This window comes from Colius striatus, chromosome W (genome assembly GCF_028858725.1).
Source record: "Colius striatus isolate bColStr4 chromosome W, bColStr4.1.hap1, whole genome shotgun sequence".
NCBI classification, from domain to species: domain Eukaryota; kingdom Metazoa; phylum Chordata; class Aves; order Coliiformes; family Coliidae; genus Colius; species Colius striatus.
The window spans coordinates 8,410,011-8,431,800 of record NC_084789.1 but is presented as its reverse complement, the minus strand read 5'-3'; the positions used below and the strand labels follow the sequence as shown (position 1 = coordinate 8,431,800).

The 21,790-nt window shown below is 47.9% G+C and overlaps 1 protein-coding gene across 4 annotated transcripts in view; it reads right to left on the bottom strand.

Moving 5' to 3' along the window:
• The window catches only part of LOC133628388 (KAT8 regulatory NSL complex subunit 1-like), a 152,116-nt gene extending 131,689 nt beyond the window's left edge, over window positions 1-20,427 (bottom strand). Inside the window, exons 1-3 of one of the 4 annotated variants that reach the window (XM_062016507.1) lie at window positions 20,385-20,427; window positions 19,779-19,937; window positions 14,168-14,304 (exon numbers count right to left, since the gene is read on the bottom strand). The gene's annotated coding sequence lies outside the window, so the exon portion shown is untranslated. Of the gene's footprint in view, window positions 1-5,070; window positions 5,219-5,420; window positions 5,617-6,069; window positions 6,477-14,167; window positions 14,305-19,778; window positions 19,938-20,384 lie in introns of those variants that run through there. The other 3 variants (XM_062016504.1, XM_062016506.1, XM_062016508.1) reach the window with 3 other exon arrangements.
• Between the last annotated feature and the right edge of the window lie 1,363 nt (window positions 20,428-21,790).

Below are 21,790 nucleotides of genomic sequence, written 5' to 3'. Positions count from 1 at the left end.
GCCATCTATGAGAGGTAGAAACAAGGCCTGACCTCTTGAGAAGAGGAACTTCACCAGAGCATGCAGGGGTGCAACCAGGAAGGCTAAAGCCTTTCTAGAATTAAATTTAGCCAGGAAAGTTAAGGAAAACAAGAATAGTTTTTTAGGTACATAAGCAGTAAATAAGGAGGAATGTGGGCCGGCTGCTAAACACAGAGAGTGCCCTGGTGACTGAGGATGCAGAGAAGACCCAACTACTAAATGCTTTCTTTGCTTCAGTCTTTACAGCCAAGGTCAGCTCTCGGGAAGCCGAGTCCAGCAAGGATAGCAAGATGGCCAGGACAGCAGAGGACTTGCCCTGAGTGGAAGAGTAAGAGTTTAAAGAATTGTTGGGCAAGCTTAAGGCTCATAAGTCATAACATTTGTTATATGTTGTTAACATTGTGATTACTAAGTCTCCCTCCATCATTTTTGAACAACCACGGAGGACAGGCAAGGTGCCTGAGGGCCTTCTATGAGGGCATAACTGACTGGCTAGATGAGGGGAGAGCAGCAGATGTCATCTACCTTGACTTCAGCAAGGCTTTTGACACTGTCTCCCATAACATACTAATCCGAAAGCTCAGGCTTGGATGAGTAGAGGGTGAGGTGGATCGAGAGCTGGCTGAGTGACAGAGCTCAGAGGGTGGTGATCAATGGCACAGAATCAAGTTGGAGGCCTGTGGCCAGTAGAGTTCCAAAGGGATCAGTTCTGGGGCCAATCTTGTTCAATATCTTCATCAACCACCTGGATGAGGGGACAGAGTGTACCCTCAGCAAGTTCCCTGATGACACCAAACTGGGAGGACTGGCTGATTCTCCAGAAGGCTGTGCTCCATTCAGTGGGATCTCGACCGCCTTGAGAGTTGGGCAGAAAGGAACCTCATGAGGTTCAACAAGGACAAGTGCAGAGTCCTGCATCTGGGAAGGAACAACCCCATGCACCAGGACAGGCTGGGGGTCGAACTGCTGAAGAGCAGCTCTGCAGAGAGAGACCTGGGAGATCTGGTTGACAATAAACTAACCATGAGCCAGCATGGCCAAAAAGGCCAATGGCATTCTGGGATGCATCAAGAAGAGTGTGGCCAGCAGGTCAAGGGAGGTTCTTCTCCCCCTCTGCTCTGCCCTGGTGAGGCCTCATCTGGAGTCCTGTGTCCAGTTCTGGGCTCCCCAGCTCCAGAGGGACAGGGAAGTGCTGGAGAGAGTCCAGCACAGGGCCACCAAGATGATCAGGGGATTGAAGCATCTTCCATATGAGGGAAGGCTGCGGGAACTGGGGCTGTTTAGTTTGGAGGAGACTGAGGGGGGACCTTATTAATATTTATAAGTATATAAATGGTGGATGTCAGGAGGTCGGGGCATCTCTTTTTCCTATTGTGTCTTGCAACAGGACAAGGGGTAATGGGATGAAGCTGGAACATGAAGGGGGGCTTCTGCAGGGGGGTTGGACTAGATGATCTCTAAAGGTCCCTTCCAACCCTACCATTCTATGATTCTATGAAATGTAGTTTAAAAAACAGTAATGGGACATTTGCACAAATAAGCAATTTGACAGAGATGAAGGAAGAAAAATAAAAAACCCTTTGATTGTGAAATCTGTGTCTGCCCCATCCAGTATCAGAGAGAATTTGGTTTTCTTTCGCATAATCTAGGCAAGTCCCCGAGGAAAAATGAAAAACTGAACTCAGGACTCAGGGAACAAGTTAAAATATAGAATTGCCTTTTTAAATTTAAGACACATTTTAATTAACTAGATGTGGTCATACCAATCTGTCACCAAAAATTTCAATCATCTCATACCCCTTAAATGGCACCACCTTAATACGTCATATTTTAAAACAAAGCATAGATGGTCATTATAACGAGTCTTTTAGAGTGCCTTGTATTTACTGGCCATGTCCTCATGAGGAAATAACAGAACAGAGAGGTGCAGAATTAAGTGTCTCCAATCACTAGATCCCTGCCAATCTGGTAAGGCTCCAGACGAGTTTAAATACCTTATTTTGAACAGAGATCATAACACAGATCTTCAGGACGTGTATGCTCAGCTGTACTGAAACCTCAGTATGCAGGTTTCAGCTTTTATTGCTCCTTGTATCTCAGAGGAGAGGGAACAATCCACAGACTGCCATGGTGGCAACTAAAAACAAGATGCCATGAACTCTAGAACAGAGTTCTCATTTAATAGAAAGTGATGTTCAATCACACATCACAGGTTCCTTTTTATGGGCCATAATTACACTCTGAACTTGGTTTGCTGTTTCTCATATAGTGTATGGCAACTTCAGGGTAACCTTTCCCATCATATCCTCTGTCACTGCAGATCTCAACATGAAGTTTCAAAGAGAGGACTCCTAATGTTTGAGAGAGCTGAAAATGAGAAACCTTAAAGGTCCATCTTCTGCTAACGTCTCTGAAGCTCGAAGCAGCTCCTGCTACAGAACTATGTATTTCAATTTAACTTATTGTAAAAAGATATTTTTTTTAAAAAAATACTTGTCCTTCCATCAAATCTGCAAAAATTAAGTTTGCAGCAAGAGGTTACATAAGGAACAGATGAAGATGTGGCCTGTCCAGGCTGACAGCTATTTCCTATTTCCTCTCTTCAGATGCAGATTTTCTTATCCTTTTCCCTTATCAGATAAACAGCAGAGTTCCATCACTAAACGTGTCAGACCTCTATCCTCCAGAATTAAGTGTTCACAGCCATTAGCATACCCCATTTCACTGTTTACCTTATTCTCTAAACTGAGTTGTACTTTGGCAGTCATCTGCTAACAGCAGTTCATAGCAGAGGGAGACATATACTTATTTTCAAACTTTCTTTGAAACCTGAACAGGATCCTAGCCAAACTACCTTCTTCACAAAACAAGGGTCTGAATTCAGGACAAAGAGGACATGTGCAGCTTTTAATGGAATTATGTTTACTCAGTTCCTGCAACACCAGGACTCTTGCTGATTAGAATATGATAACTCCTTGCACATCTGAGAAAAAACAGAAAGTCTTTACTCCAGTTTAAATGGTTTGTTACATAAAAGCGCATGCTTGAAGATGCAGATCAACTGCTATTTACAAATAAGGTTTCTCAAACCAAGTGGTATGCTGGAGTCTTTGCTGCTTTTCATTCCAGATACAGATTGTATTCCTGGAAGTTACAAGGAGAGAGATAGTATCTAAAAACTACAGTAATGGAAATGGTGCTTCTCAGATCACCCACCATTCTGACTGCCCAGCTGCAGTTCTTAATGAAACAATAAACAGTCTGAAGAGAGACATGCCTGCAGAACTTAATTACTATTTGGCCTTATTAGTATGTGATCCACCTGAAACACTCTGATTCAAATTCCCATTTAGGTGTAAGTTAGCCCATCTGTTTTCCACACAGTCCAAGAAACAAAAAAAAACCTATCCAATCAAACAAAACAAAAAAATGGGTGCTGTTAAATAGGGATGGGCACATACCACTGGCCTACTCTCACAAAATTAGTTCCAGAAAAATATAATTTTCCAGAAAAGGAAAACTGTACAGAAGGGACATGGAGGGAATGACCACAAATCAAAACATGTGTTGCTTGACCTTTTGCCCCTCTCTCCAAGCTTTACCCTTTCCCTGCCTTGGTAGGACCTAGGAAGTCCTCAGGCCTTATCTTTACTTTACTGTACAGTTAAGTCCTATCATCGCTGGAAAAGTCTTTCAAGGTTCCTAAGAGCAGGTACCATTTGCTGAATGAGCAGAAAAAGGGTGGAGTACTGAAACTCCAGAGAAAAGTCTTTGTTCAAAGTGTTCATTAGATAATGGCAGTTGCATTCACAAAACCACACTTATAAACAGTACAAAAGGAAGTGACTTTGGTCAAAAACCTGCTAAGTTTTCACCCCAACTTGTGTGATGTCAGAATTTCACCAGTTCTCCGGTTACCGGGATCTCCAAGAGCAAATAAAATCCAAATACAGCCTTAAAAAAAACAAACAAAAAAGAAATACACACAAAAAAAAACAGAGAGAGGAGAAAAGCATAAGAGAAACACAGAGCCACATCTGCCTGGTCATCTGCTGCTTCCTCTCTTCAAAAGTGATAACACAAATCATCTCCATTGCTAAATCATTGCAAATCAGCTATAACAGTATCACAACCAAGTTCCACAATTAAGTGCTCCTTCAGCATATCAATCCATTAAGCCCCACACATCTGTGCTACCTTGGCAGTATGCCTACAGAAAAAAAAAAAAAACCACACACAACACCCTACCCATCCCTCCCACACCAAAAAACATGTTGCCGGTAGCTCATCTCTGACAGTGGTTGGCAGCAGACACCTTGGGAAGGAAAAGCAAGTACCCCATGATCCCAGTCTTATCGGCAGATCAGAGATTTCCCTAGTTTTGTTTGCCTTTGCAGCTTCTGAGGCACCCCTGCTTCATCCCTTCCTTCACCAATTTAAAAGGCTGCTGACTTTTCAATTAAAGAAATAATATAATCCGATTGAATGGCATTGCTACTTGCCCCATTCCCATATCAGAATGAAAATTGAAGGAGATCACGCTAGATCATCAGAGGTTCCTCCGTGAAAACAAAGGCTATAAAAAAGACAAATACGGTTTTAAAGAGAAAATACTTCTATATAGATACCCAGATTCATAACTACAGCAGAGGTTTAGTCATACACATGCAGACATGTAACACCTTAACTGTCCCTCTAAAGTGTTTTCTATCTTGGGCAGTGGTATGGTCCTGCCGACAAAGTGCTCTCCTCCTACTCTCCTACCTCTGAACAGGCTTTTGCCTCACATTCTGAGACACACAAATCACACTATACAACGCATAGATGAAGTGATGTAACCACAAACACAGACAAGGCCCAAACCAACTCAAAATATAATGGTCAGTCAAAACAAATAAAAAACCCTGCATTTCCTCCCATATCCTAACCAGTTTCATAGAAAACTAGTTTGTCATTCAAGTACATTTTACATAACACGGAAATACAATCTATACAGTGTCTGCGTTTTGATTCACCTATACACACATTTAATGAGTGGAGAGACATTACCTCGGTTTGCAGGGTATGCTTTTCTTGTAGAAAATAAGGCTAGTTTCCAATTATTTTGGCCGCTGTATTTTTTCCTTTTACGTGACTCTCACTGACACCCAAAATGATAGCGAATTCCTCTGTAATCAAGCACTGGAAGACGCTAATCCTGTGATGGAAGTAAACACACGTACCAATCACAGAAAGCACTTCAAGACAGCCGTACTGTTCCAGCTTGTTTTTAGAAAAATAACGCTGGATCAGCAGGGCCGGTTCGGGGAAAAAAAAAAAAAAAAAAAGCAGCCGGAAAATAAATACAGGAAAATAGCTAAGCAGCTCAAAGACACATAAAAAAATACGCTATTGTATACCCTGAGAGAAGGGGAAAGCGCACCCTGACACATCCACGGCTCCCGCACGCAGACACCGGTGACAGCGCCGGAAGCCCACCAGGATTACCCAAGACTGCTATGTTCATATTTTCCAGGCGGATCTGGGGACCGAAGAGCTGCTCCCCTCAATGCGTTTTGCAACTCTGAGGTTATGCAATTTTTTTTTCCTGTTTACTTTTAAAACTTCTTGTTGTCCCCCCCCCCCAGGTTAGAGAACAGCGATTCCTTCCGCGCCGTCCCTTTCTCTCCCCAGGGGAAGGGGCCGCCGGCCACGTGAAGGGACCGGACCAGACTCGACTCGGCTCGGCTCGGCAGGACCCCACCGCCCACTCGGGCGCTTCAAGACCGAAGATTTATTTAAAGTGGCACCATCCCTCCCCTACACACACGTCGCCCGAGGGAGCCGCAGCACCGGGGGCGGCGGGAAGGAGGGGGCGCATGTGCCCGCCCCTGGTTCCCCCGCCACGACCCCCAGACTTTCCCCAGTACCGTGAAGGGTAGGGGTGGCGGAGGAGCCGCCTCCTGCCCAACAGAGAAGTTGCGGCGGAGCAGCCACCCCGCATCGGGGCCCGGCGGGGCGCGGCGGCGCTAACAAAGGGGCGGCGGGCGCGGAGCGAGCGACACCTACCACGTGACGAGCGGGGAGTGCAGTCCAGGCGGGCTCAGCCCCCCAAAAAATGGGTGCAGTTTGCAAACACCGACCAAGGGGTAGCCGCGGCGCCGCAACCGGGACGAGCGCCGACGCCCCCCCCCCCCCCCCCCCCCCGCCTGCTCGGGTCCGCCCCAGCGGCAAGGGGGATGGGCTCGCCCGTCTCCCGCGGCGGCCGCAGTCCGGGCTAGGGTGGACGCGGGGGAAGGGGGGGGGGGGGGGGGGGGGGAGAAGCGGCCCCCCCTCCCCCGGTTCGGAGCGCTGAGCGGCGGCGAGGTGGGCCCGGCAAGCGGCGGAGGGGGCGCTGCGGCGCTTTTCTTCTCCCCCGGCTCCCCCCCGCTTCGGGCGAGCGCGGCGGCGGCGCAGCTCGGAAAATGGCGGCCGGGCTCCTTCTCTGCCCTCCCCCTCCCGTCAGACGGAGAATGCACGGGGGAGAGGGGGGGAAGGGGAGGGGAGAAGCGCCACAGTGCCTCCGCCGGCCACTGCGAGTACTGTACCCGCCTGCAGCCCCGATGACCTCCCACCGCGCGGAGGAGCTGCAGTGCGGGAGAGGCGTCCGCCACCAGGTGGAGGAGGACGAGGCGGACACACCGCCTTTTGTCTGTCCGCCGCGTACGCCATTGCTCCTCTGCCGCCCCTCGCCAGGGGACGTGTAACCCTGCTTCCAAGGCAGAGGTCCACGGGGGCGCACGGAGCATGCCGCGAGGAGTAGTGCAATACGGCGCCGCCGTCCCGCCGCGCCGCTGCCGCCCCTAGGCCCCCTCAAGTGCAGGACGGGGGAAGGGGGAGGTAAAGCCTCTCCCCTGCAGAACTGTCAGTTTCCAGCACTTCTTTCCACTTGCCGGTTTTCCATCCCAAGCCTGCTCCCGGCAGAAAAACTTTCACGGTTGGTAAGTGGCTTCCCTCCAAAACAACCCCCTTCCGTCTTCCATCTCCCCCTGCAGCCCCAGCAACTTGGTACCAGCTCATTTCACATTCTCCCCCTGCCAGGCTCTTACTCTTTTTTTTTTTTTCCAAAATTCCTGTCTAAAAATTATTTTAGAATCCCTACACCCAGAGCACCCAAACCCACCCAATGAGCCGTTACTGCCAAACAGTCCTGGCCCTCGGCTGCAAAACCTCCCACCCTGACAGTCCCCTCCAGGACTCCCTGCTCTCATACACACAGTCAGAAGTCTGCATGCTAACGGGGATCTGCAGTCATCCATTTCTAGAGCCACAAACTGCTGTTTTAGCAAATGCTGTAAAGAGACAAGAGGGTTGAAAGCCCTCTGTGCAATCTGCAGCCAAGCAGAATTTAACCTAGCAAAATGGTGAGCACTCGCCTGAGGGCTAAAGCAAAGGCTCAGGTGGAAAAAAAACAGGTGAAGGTCGATGTGTCCACCCAGAGCTGGTTAGTAGAGACACTTCTGTCCAGATAGAGTGCAGAGAGGGTTTAGGATGCTTCTCAGGCAACTGTGTCATAGATGCCCTCAAGTTCAGGAACTGCAGCACCTGGTGAAAGAGCTGCAGGAAACTTGAGTAGGCTCTGTAGTATTAGAGGGGCAGAGGTAGAGAAAGACAGAGGCTTCTCCAATCAGGTGCAAGCCTCCAGTGATTTTAACAAGCCTTGGACCCTGGTGTCGTGGTTTTGCCCAGCCGGAGCAAAGGGGAAAAAAAACCCGCGACTCCTCCCCCTCCCGCCGGAACGCGGAGGGGACCGGAGAAGGAAAAAAAAAAGTAAAAGAGCCCGCATAAGTTGAAATAAGAACAATTTACTAGGAAAAAATGACGAGGAACAACTATAACAAAGACAAGGGGATATTACAAAGAAAACTGGTGAGTGATGCAGTTGCTCACCACCCCGGACCCGACCTAAGCGACCGCTCCGGACTGGCGACCGAGAAACCACGACCCCGGAAGAGAGCTTCTTCCGGCCAGCCCCCACCTATATACTGGGCATGACGTTAGGATGGTATCGAATACCTGCTGGCCAGCCTGGGTCAGCTGTTCAGCTGACACTTGGTTACGGAAAAAAAAAAAAAAAAAAAAAAAAAAAAAAAAAAAGAAAAGACAAAGGCTCATCTTCAAAGCCCTCCTCCCAGAGTGCCCACTACAAACAAGTATGAGGCACTGGAGACAAGGGACTTTGACGAGCAAGTTCCAAAAGGGGAAAACCCATCAGCTGCTCCACCTGCAATAGGTAATGGACACCACAGAAAGAAGCAACGGGTGCTTGTTGTGGGTGACTTGCTGCTAAGGGGCACTGAGAGACCCATCTGTGGAGCAGGTAATGTGAGAAATATTGATGTTGCTTTTGCAGAATCCAAAAGAAATTAAGACAAGGAATTTTGACGGCTGTCTGCCTCTGTGTAATATAAATCAGTGGTCTAACCATGACTGTTATCTGCCTCTGTGTAGTGTAAATCAGTGGATTAACCATGAGACTGTTATCTGTTTGTTTGTAATTAGAGTTTAAATCTTAGGATTGTGGGGGAATCCACGATAAGATACAAAAACCAGACATCCTCTGAGGAGGATTTTAGGCGCCTCGAGAAGTTGTAAATCTTGGAGTACCTAATCAATGGGGAAACAAGGGAGGGACCTTGCGGCCGGGATGGGGAATAAAAAGCCAAATGTTGTATCCATCGGGTGTGCCTACTAGCTAGGACACCCGCTCTTGCAAGAACGCTTAATAAAAGTGCTTCACTGCAGAGTCTGACCTGAGTCTTTCGTGAGAAAGCTTGTTTTGTTTCTCACAGTAGGGAGTCAAGAGAGGTGTGCTGCCTGCCAGGAGCTAAGATCAGGGATGTGGCCGAGAGAGTGCCACAGCCCGTCAGGGATGCAGGCTACTACCCCTTACTTGTGTTCCATGTAGGTATGAATGATGTCATGAGGCATGACATCTCCAGGATCCAGATGGATTTTAAATCCTTGGGGAAGCGGGTAAAATGTAGAGGGGCTCAGGTTATTTCCTCCTCTATCCTGTTCACTAAAAGGGGAGTCTGCAATGGAAAAATCAGCCAAGTGAACTCCTGGCTGAGAGGCTGGTGCTGGCGAGAAGGCTTGGGTTCTTTGACAATGGATCCTTCCTTGGGGACTATGGCTTGATAAGACAGAATGGGATTCATCTCTCCCATAAAGGCACTGGATTATTTGGGAGGAGACTAGCAAATTTAATAAAGAGGTCTTTAAACTAAGGGACTTGGGGGGTGGGGGGAGAAGCAAAATAGAACAAGCTGTCCCCTCTAGCTGGGAAACAGGGCAGGACAGGGAATGCAATGATAAGTGCCTTTCATCTGTACACTGGGCTGAGATGCAGAAGGCTGACCTGAGAAAGAGCCAAACTGGAGAGGAACCTCCTGCACCCGCCCAGGGAAACCTGTGTGTTTGAGTAAGCCCCTGCACTGCCTCTACACCAATGCACACAGCCTGGGGAATAAGCAGGAGGAACTGGAGATGTGGGTGCGGATGTGGGGCTACGACCTCATTGCAGTCACAGAGACGTGGTGGGACAGCTGCCATGACTGGAGCACAGCCAAAGAAGGGTTATGGATCCTTTAGGAAGGACAGGCTGACAAGATGTGGAGGTGGAGTTGCTCTCTATGTGAGGGAGCAATTAATGTGTACTGAACTGTGCCTGGGTGGGGATGAGGAGCAGGGGTAAAAAAAAAAAAATAATGGGCAGGGCAAGGCAGGTGATATTGTTGGAGTTTGCTACAGGCCACCTGATCAGGAAGAGGAAGTGGATGAGGTCTTCTACGAACAGCTGAGAGCTGCCTCACAGTCACAATCCCTGGTCCTCATGGGGGACTTCAACCACCCTGATATTTGCTGGGATAGCCACACAGCCAAGCACATGCAGTCCAGGAGGTTCCTACAGATTGTTGACAAGAATTTCCTGTCACACATGACTGAGGAACCAACAAGGAGGGGTGTGGTGCTGGACATGGTACTGACGAATAAGGAGGGTCTGGTTGGGGATGTGAAGGTTGGAGGCAACCTCAATTGCAGTGACCATGAGATGGTAGAGTTCAAGATCCTGTGTGGAAAAGGCAGGACACAAAGCAGGACCGTGACCCTGGATTTCAGGCGAGCCAACTTTGGCCTCTTCAAAGATCTACTTGGATGGATCTCATGGAATGTGATTCTAGAAGGCAGAAGTGCCCATGAGAGCTGGTCAATTCTCAAGCACGACTTCCTCCAAGCCCAGGATCAGTGTGTCCCAATGCATAAGAAAGGAGGAAAGGGAGGCAGGAGGCCTCCATGGATGAGGAGATCCTCCAAGGATCTGCTGGGACAACACAGGCAGAAAGCAGCCATCTATGAGAGGTGGAAACAGGGGCTGGCTTCTTGGGAAGAGTATAGGAACATTGCCAGGGCATGCAGGGGTGCAACTAGGAAGGCTAGAGCCCTTCTAGAATTAAATTTAGCCAGGGAAGTTAAGGACAGTAATAAGACATTTTTCAAGTACATCAGCAGCAGAAGGATGGCGAGGGGGAATGTGAGCCTGCTGCTAAACACTGAGGGTGCCCTGGTGACCGAGGATGCAGAGAAGGCCGAAGTACTGAATGCCTTCTTTGCTTCAGTCTTTCAGGCCAAGACCGGCCCTCGGGAAGCCCAGTCCGGCAAGGATAATAGGATGGCCAGGACTGCAGAGGACTTGCCCTTGGTGGAAGAGGTTAAAGACTTGTTGGCCAAGCTAAAGGCTCATAAGTCAATGGGTCCTGATGGGATGCATCTGAGAGTGCTGAGGGAGCTGGCTGCTGTGATTAAGCTTCTCTCCATCATTTTTGAACAATCATGGAGGACAGTTGAAGTGCCTGAGGACTGGAGAAAGGCCAATGTCACTCCAGTCTGCAAAAAGGGCAGGAAGGATGACCCAGGAAACTACAGGCTGGTCAGTCTCACCTCCATCCCTGGAAAGGTGATGGAACAACTCATCCTGAGTGTTGTCACTAAATATATGAAGGAAAAGATGGTTATCAGCAGGAGTCAACATAGATTCACCAAGGGGAAATCCTGTTTGACCAACCTGATAGCCTTCTATGAGGGCATAAACAGCTGGCTAGATGAGGGAAGAGCAGCAGCAGTCATTTACCTTGACCTCAGCAAAGCTTTTGACACTGTCTTCCATAACATCCTCATCAGAAAGCTCAGGCAGTGTGGCTTGGATGAGTGGACAGTGAGGTGGATCGAGAGCTGGCTGAATGACAGAGCCCAGAGGGTGGTGATCAATGGCACAGAATCAAGTTGGAGGCCTGTGGCCAGTGGAGTTCCACAGGGATCGGTTCTGGGGCCAATCTTTTTCAACATCTTCATCAACAACCTGGATGAGGGGGCAGAGTGTACCCTCAGCAAGTTCCCTGATGACACCAAACTGGGAGGACTGGCTGATTCCCCAGAGGCTGTGCTGCCATTCAGCGGGATCTCGACCGGCTTGAGAGTTGGGCAGAGAGGAACCTCATGAGGTTCAACAAGGACAAGTGCAGAGTCCTGCATCTGGGAAGGAACAACCCTATGCACCAGGACAGGCTGGGGGTGACCTGCTGGAGAGCAGCTCTGCAGAGAGAGAGACCTGGGAGTCCTGCTTGACAATAATCTAACCATGAGCCAGCAATGTGCCCTCGTGGCCAAGAAGGCCAATAGCATTCTGGGATGCATCAAGAAGAGTGTGACCAGCAGGTCAAGGGAGATTTAAGTTCCACTTAAACATAAGAAAAAAATATTTCGCCGTGAGGGTGAGGGAGCTCTGGAACAGGCTGCCCAGGGAAGGTGTGGAGTCTCCTTCCTTGGAGGTTTTCAAGACCTGCCTGGACATTTTCCTATGTGACCTGATCTAGGTGGACCTGCTTCTGCAGGGGGGTTGGACTGGATAATCTCTCAAGGTCCCTTCCAACCCTACCATTCTATGAAAATACTACTATTGTTTTTTAAAAAAAGCAATATATTTGATTTTTAATATGCCATGCCATGGAACTGCCATTACATCTGTCTTTTTATGGATCAGGAAATCCATGGGTAACACATTTAATCTCTGTTTTCTAAGGCCTTCTGTTGCCAACTATGCTCACAGACAAAAACCAGAGGCCAGATACCAACTGTCTCTGCTGACCAACTCAAATGCACAAAACAGCTCACACTTAAGTGTCCCACTAAGGACAGTAGAGAGATCAATGCTAGGTTTTGTGCCTTAGTAAGAAGTTGCAGACCACCACCTTTGCTACTGTGCATGCCCTCCCTTGCAGACACAGTCCTTCCCTCCTAGATGGCCATTCCCCATCCCAATGTACCAGCTACCCAATCTCAGTAATTTTATGTAGAACCTTGAAGAATTAGTCTAGGGACCTTGAACTGGGCTTTAAGCCAATGATGAAACAGTGCCAAGGAGGACATCAGGACAAAGTCCTATCAGCAACCTCAAATCCAGCACAGAACAGTGTCACAAAGAATATAATATATTCTTCAGGGTTACGGAAATAGTGTTTCTGAAAGGCAGTCATGTGATGAACTCAGAGACTGACTTCATGCTTTCTCCTGATCTGTTTCTCCCCATCATGTTTGGACAGCTCTTTAGGAAGCCAGGACATGGGACTCTACACCACACATACTTTTTTTTTAAAACGTACCTAGAATTCAGTTCAGCTAAAAAGCAGAAGTAGCAACACTGGAACAGAAGAGGGAGGGAAGAGTTTCTCATCTTTTGTTCTTTCTGCAGTGCAGAAATTTCTGGCAATTGAGGCATGCCTAACCAAGAGCCGAGATCTCTAGCCTAAGAGTCTGGTAGGGATTTATATCTTCCTGAAGCACAGATGTATCTACAGATTTCATCAGTCAACCTGATCTTGAGATGGATGTAAAAAACTGCTGTGCAGTTTAAAATAATACAACTGACATATAGCTTTTTATAGCTCTTTCAGTCCCCATTTTCCATTCAAAACAGTTCTGCAATATCTCATCCAGGTCACCTTGCTACCGTTGTACCAGCTAGTCTCACCCATGATTCCCTCACATAGCTTCATTAATAGTTGAGATGCTCTGCACAAACAAGATGAGCTCTCCCCAGTGAATCATAGAATGGTAGGGGTTGGAAGGGACCTTTAGAGATCATCTAGTCCAACCCCCCTGCAGAATCCATGTTTTTGCATCACCCATGAAGTCTTTCTTTGAAGTCACCCTCTTCTGCAAAACATCAAGAACACACAAACCACAGGGTCCAATACATGGTGAGTGTTATGTACTCAACTGCTCATATCTGATTGTTTCCTTGCCTCTCCCACACACATTCATTGTCTCTACTCATTAATCCTCATTGTTTCATTGCATCTGTCTCCAAAATGTAACAGTCTCTATAGAGTAAGTATCTGCATAGTTGTATGTAGAGGTATATTAACAAATATGCTCGGACACATGAAGGGTGACTTTTGAGCCTTGCAAAAATGCTAGGTCATTTGAGAAACATCCTGAAGGTAAAGGAGGAAATGGCCACCAAAGAACACAGGGGTGAGAGTTCCTACAAATACAACCACAAGCCTCAGTGGCCACAGAGGCTTCAGAACATGCAAAACTAAATAAAATGCATTTTAAAAGTTAAATATAGATTAGTTGTAGCAACAACAAGGGACCTTTGCAGCCATCATTGTTCTTCTGCCTCCCTGAGAAGAGACCTGTATCCATTCCCCTCCATGTCTTAGGTCCTCTCTGTTAACCCAACTAGAAGACAGTAGGGGATCCTGTACTTCTTGTGAAGCCTCAACTTGTTGCTTACACCTCAGGGATCGTAGATGCTCAGACCACCAATCTATCTCTCTTGCACTCCCTGACACTCCTGACTCTTTCCACCTCCACCTTCAGTTCAACCACCAGGCTAAGCAGGTCATTCACCTGGTCACATCCAACACAGGTGTCTCATGTCATCCGTTAGGAGTGCCAGACTCTGGCACTCCCCGCAGCCAGAGACCTGGACACCTACATGTTTACATGGGACCTCTATCTGCATTGCCACATTTCTTTGAAAAACAGGTTTTGCCTAGGTTGCTCCCATAGTTGCCTGAAGAGCCAACAGCTCACAGTGACTCCTCCCTCCCGGGTGACTCACCATGACGCTCCTGTGCTCGACTTTGCTCTCTGAGGCTCTCTTGAGGTGTTTAAATCTCCCACTGCAGCTGCGCCCTCAACTGGTCCCGCCTCCCTCGCAAGTGACGTGAAGAGGCTGGTACCACTCTCCCGTGTTGCCTGGCCCGAGAAAAAAGAACCCATCAGCACCAGATTTGCCATTCTGCTGACTGCCCGGGGACAGTCCACTCTGGCTCCAAAGGCTGATCACAGTGAGTGAGAAGGCTAGAGAAGAAGTTATTTTCATATGATGTAAACTTACGTGGCATTTGTTATTATGACTTAGTAATAAGCTATTTTGAATTGATTAGTTTCAACTGTGAAATATATTTAGGCCATTTTCACTACAAAATGTTTGACTATGGTTTCCATAGGGATGACAGGCTGAGAACATAAGACTATTTCATGCAGGTAACCAACAAACTCCACTGCTGTATTTTTTCATTACCTGCCAGAACTGTTGGTCTCATTATGCCAAAAATTAATCAATATACTCCATTGTTGCATCAGACATCTTCTGCATATTGTACAGAAGAGCCTGATTTCTCCAACACCTCGTGGGAACATCTGTTTTTACCGGTCTGGGGAATACAGTGAAGTACTTCCTGAAGAACAACAGTAGGCTGAGTACTCACAATAAAGCACCCTGAATTTTTAAGCTGTTATTCCAGATGTTTAATCAACTTACAGAGAGCAAATTATCCAAATCTACATTTAGTTGTAACCCCAGATCACTTAGGTCCCCAAGAATTGTTGGCTTAGACCCACCCAAGACACATGTACAAAACTGCACAAGTGGTGTATGAGTAAGTTTCAGACCCCATCAGTTTTCTTGGGTATTTGCTTAAAAAACACTACGCTGGCAGTAACTAAGGCAATACCACTTTATGGAAATCAGTCTGTTTTGTGCAGAGTACACTGTATGATCCCAGTCTTTTAACAATGTGAGCAGTAAAATAAAAAAACAAATGAATAAGCAGAATAAGTAAGGTGACAGCACACTTCAAAAAGTTGTGTTCCTCCCATTTCAGGTTGTAGGTAGTTATATCATGGGAGAGGAGGAAAGGGGAAAGGAAAGAAAAGGGAGGGGGGAAAAGAGAAAGAAATGGGATCCTGCATTAACTGCGTAAAATCCTGTGTCTTATAAAATGGTGAGACACAGACTAATTGAGTTTCAGGGGACAAACCTTTCAAGTCTCAACACTGAAATATACTTTCTGGGTTTGGTATAGTTACAAACGCAGACATTTCACACTTGTGTTGCCACTGCTAGGGGTAATGTTCAGTTCCACTGTATGACATAAATAGATTAAGCAGTTCTCATGTAAGTAAGTAAGAGATAGAAGAATTAGTTAGGAACCCAGCAACTGTTAACAAGCATGGGTATGCAGCAGTACAAAGCTGAAACAGAGGCCAGATTTAAACCTGCTGCACAACTCAACCCTTCCTCTGTCTTCCAGGTGGAAAGTCTTCATATACTTTCCTTTATCCATGAGCCATGGATAAGGCTCATAGAACATGTTCATAGATTCTACTTGCATCAAATACTGGACCTCACACTCCCACTTGAGTCAACAGCAAACCTAAGACCTCCCAAGGCCAGCCTCTCATCGGTACTGAGCCTGGGACATGAAAGCTCTCCCTCTGCCACAAGCAAGATGAGCACAAGTTTTCAGAGTCTGTTTGTTACTTCATGTTATAGTTGTCTTTTTCACATAGCTTCTCTCAGATTCATTAACCACAGAATTAGTTTCTATTCTGCTGTAGGGCAGTTGGAACAATTCTATTGCTGTTTTGTTTTCCAGATTCCAGGGAAAAAAATTACTGCTCTATTGGTAGCTGCTTATAATTCAGTATAGTCCCATACCAAAGCAGCAGTGAAACCAGACAGAAACACAGCCAATAACCACGATATTAGGTTATTTACTCTTTTGGTCATGCTCAAGAGTCACCTAGCACCTTGAGACCAGAGCTCTGCTCTGAGAGCTTCTGTTCCAGAGATAATGCAATCTGCAAGTCTCTGAGCCCCAAGTTTCAGGGCTTTGAACAAATTCCTCACTCCTAGACAAATCCACATGCCTTCAAATCCTGGGCAATGCAGGAAGACAGCAGAGATCACAGGTGGAAAAAGTCAAGTCCCTACACACTCTCCTTATTAATGATACTTCCTATCGTAGAATGGGGGGTGGAAGGGACCTTTAGAGATCATCCAGTCCAACCATCCTGCAGAAGCAGGGTCACCTAGATCAGGTTGCATAGTAATGTATCCAGGCAGGTCTTGAATACCTCCAAGGAAGGAGACTCCACACTCTCCCAGGGTAACCTGTTCCAGTGGCTCCTGCATCCTCACAGTGAAATAGTTTTTTCTTATGTGTAAGTGGAACTTTTTGTGTTCCAACTTCATCCCATTACCCCTTGTCCTGTTGCTAGATACAATAAAGGGATGCCCCAACCTCTTGACATCCACCATTTAAATATCTGTAAATATTAATGAGTTTCCCCCTCAGTCTCCTCTTTTCTAGACTAAACAGCCCCAGTTCCTACACCCTTTCCTCATAAGGAAGATGCTCCAGTCCCCTGATCATCTTGGGGGCTCTGCACTGGACTCTCTCCAGCAGTTTTCCGTCCCTCTTGAGCTGGGGAGCCCAGAACTGGACACAGGACTCCATATGAGGCCTCACCAGGGCAGAGCAGAGGGGGAGCAGAACCTCCCTCAACCTGCTGCCCACACTCTTCTTGATGGATCTCAGGATGCCATTGGCCTTCTTGGCCCCTAAAGCACATTGCTGGCTCATGTTTAGTTTGCTATCAACCAGGACTCCCAGGTCTCTCTCTGCAGAGCTGCTCTCCAGCAGGTCACCCCCAGCCTGTCCTGGTGCATGGTGTTGTTCCTTCCCAGATGCAGGACTCTGCACTTGTCCTTGTTGAACCTCATGAGGTTCCTCTCTGCCCAACTCTCAAGCCAGTCAAGATCCCACTGAATGGCAGCACAGCCTCTGGGGAATCAGCCAGCCCTCCCAGTTTGGTGCCATCAGCAAACTTGCTGAGGGTACACTCTGCCCCCTCATCCAGGTTGTTGATGAAGATATTGAACAAGACTGGCCCCAGAAAAGATCCCTGTGGAACTCCACTGGCCACAGGCCTCCAACTCGATTCTGTGCCATTGATCACCACCCTCTGGGCTCTGTCATTCAGCCAGCTCTCGATCCACCTCACTGTCCACTCATCCAAGCCACACTGCCTGAGCTTTCTGATGAGGATGTTATGGAAGACAGTGTCAAAAGCTTTGCTGAGGTCAAGGTAAATGACTGCTGCTGCTCTTCACTCATCTAGCCAGCTGTTTATGCCCTCATAGAAGGCTATCAGGTTGGTCAAACAGGATTTCCCCTTGGTGAATCCATGTTGACTCCCCCTGATAACCATCTTATCCTTCATATGTTCAGTGATAACATTCAGGATAAGTTGTTTCATCACTTTTCCAGGGATGGAGGTGAGGCTGACCAGCCTGCAGTTTCCTGGGTCATCCTTCCTGCCCTTTTTGCAGACTGGAGTGACATTGGCCTTTCTCCAGTCCTCAGGCACCTCACCTGTCCTCCATGATGGTTCAAAAATGGAGAGCAGCTTAGCAATGACAAGCTCAGTATTGGAGAATTGGTGCCACAGTGAAATGGCCAGAGAAGGAATAAGATAGTCCCCCTGTTCCTGTGACCACCACAGCACAGAGAGCTTTGGAGCAACACAGTCTGCAAATTTTTCCCTGTGCCCAATAGCTTTGAAGGACCAGGCAGAACTTCCTGTTCTTCTTCCCCGAGGAAACCTCTGCCTCCTTTGAGGAGCTGCAGGTATAGAGCTTTATAAAACTTGAAGGATATAATGGAGTTGTTCTACGGTGAAAAAGCATCACAAACTGTGACAATAACATTAGGCACTAGATTTTGTGCACAATTCAGGGATGCAGGATACAGAAGCACTCAAGTATGTAGTAATCAGAGGTTTAAAGCAATTAGCACAGGAACAGATGATACACAAAAATAATGAGGTCCAACTAGATCCTCACCACAATGCCTCCAAGAAAAAAGCACTAAGCAGACATGACAGCCCGACGACCACACATTCTCCTGGGTACACCCTCCTGCAGCATGACCCGCTGTCACAGGCACACCTCCTTCCCCAGCCATCAACGCAAAGATGACACTATCTGGTTGTTTTGCAATGGCACAAGGCTATTGAGCTCACATTGGGAATGGGAACATTTTGTTAGACAGAACACCATCACTGTCAACTGCTGTCAACCCTCACTGGCTGGCATACAGCCTGAAGCCCCAGGGCTGACAACACCCTGGGGCTTCACAAGCACCCACATGTGTGTGGCCCTCCGTACAGTCACACACTAAACCCCGATCTGGCCAATACATCAGTGTGCAGCGCTTTGGAAATAAGGACCAGTTTCCAGAGAAGCTGTCTGCTGACTTTCTACCAGTTTCAGCAGGAGCTATGAGAAGATATCAACTTCCCAGAAATTTAGTGATAACCTCCAAAACTTATAACAGGGGGTTTAAACCCCTTTTTTAAAGCCTACATAACAATTTACTCTTATTATGCATACAAAGAATAAGAGCCTTTACTGGTGTGCTAACTAACTAGAGATCAGATACTGGGGCAAATTTGTCTTAAGGTCAGTGTAGAAGGACTGAATTTTGGTTTTCCCATTACAAGAGAATTAGTCTAAATTCAGACTCCATATCTGGTCTAAAGTCAGGCTGCTTTTAGCTTGAAGATTTGTGAAAAGAGGGAAATATCTTTACCTTTGGATCTTCCCTTTAGGTTTTATTCAGCTTTACAGGACTTGATTGCTATATCTAAGTGTCTAGGACAATTCTTAACTTGCAATAACATGAGCAAGGTAAGAAGTGACTTTTCAAACCAAGCATCAGTAAATCCTCACGGCCCTCCACTCCAGACCCATGAGCGGTACAACTGCTTCACACACGGGGAAGCCAGAGGTACAGGAACATGGGCATGAAAACCCAGGTTTACACCTTTGGTCTTCACAGAAGAAAGCCAAGATCACTCCAACAGGTACACATAGAACTCTCTTGATATTGTAAGTACATATAAACCAGGTCATATCAGCAAGTAAAAAGGACTTGATTGATGTAAACATGGGGTTTAAGGATACACTCTATCGGGGGGGGGGGGGGGAAGGAAGTAGATGTTTCTTTTTCTGGGCAACTCATATCTTGAAGTATCAATGCTGTTACATACAAGGACAAGTAATACCAGGAAACACATATACATGCTCCCAAAAGAAGGCTACACATCTCTTGACAATGTACAGGCATTAGAACTGTTCTGGGGAGAGAAACACCCTGTACAGGCACCAGATGAAGCCACATTTTCAGATGTATTTCCAAGTCTCTATTTTAAAGCAACAGTCACCAAGAAATTACACGCAAGGCTCCAGGCTAATCCCACCCCCCTCAGAACTTAAACACCACCTGTAAACACAACCCAGCATGCCTGACCCGTCCAACACAGCAGCTCACAAGACCCCAAGCTTGGCCTTGCCTGGCAGGAAGAAGGGGAGATCATACCTTGGGCATCTTGGCCAGGCCCATCCTTTCACCACCTGTGGTCCAGGCAGTCAGCTGGCAGCACAAGGAGGGCCTCCAGGTGCTTCCAGCCTCCACCGCTGTCTAGTAGATCTGCAAGTTTCTTATTTATTTATTTGAAGAGGTGGAAAAATCCAAGACCTAGGGGAAGAAAGAGCTGTCAGCAGAAGGAAAGGGGCACAGCCCACGGGATCCTATCTCCTCCATACCCTCCTTTACCTCCATTCCGCCCCGGGCTAAAATGGAGGTCCCGAGTGGGGGGGGGGGAGGCGCTCCGGCCCGACGCCCCGAGCAACGCGGCGGGGCGGAGCGGAGCTCTTCTTCCCAGCGCCCCAGGCCCTGCGGCCCGAACCGCCTGTCCATCCATCCATCCATCCATCCATCCATCCTTCGCGGCGAGCCCCGATCTCTAACTACCCGGACGACCGCAGGAGGAGCCGCACGCCTCCCCAAGCCCCGCCCTAGCCCCCGCAGCCAAGTTGCGGGACTGCTAGAGGAGAGTTGGAGCTGCGCGACTGGAGCTTCCGCGGGAGGCGGCCCAGTTCCGTACTAGCCCACCCCTCATACCAGCAACACTTCACAACACACCTACATACGCCGTTCGGCCAGCCTTGAAGTGGGGGCCTTCCGCCCTCCCCCGCCCCCATTGGCTGCGCGCGGGGCATGGGCCCACCCCACGGGCCACCGCCGCGTCAGTCAGCGCGGGAGGGCGGGGCAGGTGGTGATAGATGCGGTGCCGCAGCTCGCCCCCTACCTGGCACTCCCCGCATCGCACACCCCCGCGGCACACACCACTCACGCGGCCACGAGATCACCCGCCCCTACGCTTCTGCCTCCGCAGACCTGGTCCGGCCGGGTCGCCTTGCGGGGTAGTCATGGGTCCAGCGAAGGAGCAGAAGGTGGCAAATTCATTCTCTTTGTCTTCTTCAGCTTGCTTTCCAAATGTCCCCACAACAAAGAATGATGTTGCTCTACATATATATGGATACGAACTGGTGGATTTTGGAACAGGAGGATATTTTTAATGCATAAAATGTCTGAATGTAAATATTGTAGAAAAGAACATGTGGCTCCTTTCCAGATATGGTGTTCCAGAGCATTTTTGGTGGAACTGACATGTGAAAGTGGTTTTATTTTCTGATACTTCCCTTATTGGTACCATTACACTATTTGAAATCCTTCCCATTGTTTAAAGACAAATAAAATAGTCTGGGCCAGGAGAGCAGGTCCCAGACTCAGAGCAGAACAGGTTGGAGCATCATCTAGGGCAGGGGAAGGACCTCCAACCCCTCATTGATGGGCCAGAAATGCAGGCAGAGCCATGAACAAGATGTAAGGGCAATGATGGATACAGAAGCCATCAGTGTTTGCATTAGCCTGTACTGTGAGGCTGCAGAGGAACAAGCAGGTGACTCTGCTGAGCATTGCTCCTGCTGAAGTACTGGGAAGCCCAGAAAAGCCCCAAACTGTCCATGTCCCGTGTGAACATGACAGTTGGCTCTGTAGAGGGGACCATCACCCTGCAGTGCCTGCTCCCCTATTTCTCATCAGTCTCACATCTCTGTTGTAGCTGCCTCAGCTGCTCCTCAGTCTCCTTCATCCTCCTTTGTCCCATTTCCACCTCCACAGGCTGTTTGGGGTCCAGCTTTCTCAGTCCATGTCTTTGCTCCAGGACTCTGCTCAGCTGGATGTAAGGACAGAGAGGCTGGAGAGGCATTTCTTATCTCAACCCTGTGCTGCAACCCCAGGGAAGGGATCGGGTCCTCTCCCATCCATGGTTTTTTTTTGGTTGCATGTTGCCATGGGATTTCAAAGCAAGGAACATCTCACAGAGTCTATACAGCTTCTGGACTCAAACTGAGAAATCGGGTGTTCCACAAACACTGACTTGAAAAGCAGACAGGCAAAAGAAGCAGAGAAAGTCTTATTCTCCGTGTTAATATAATTTTAAACCTTGTTCCTCTGAAGATCAGGAATCGGGGGCTTCCTGCCTT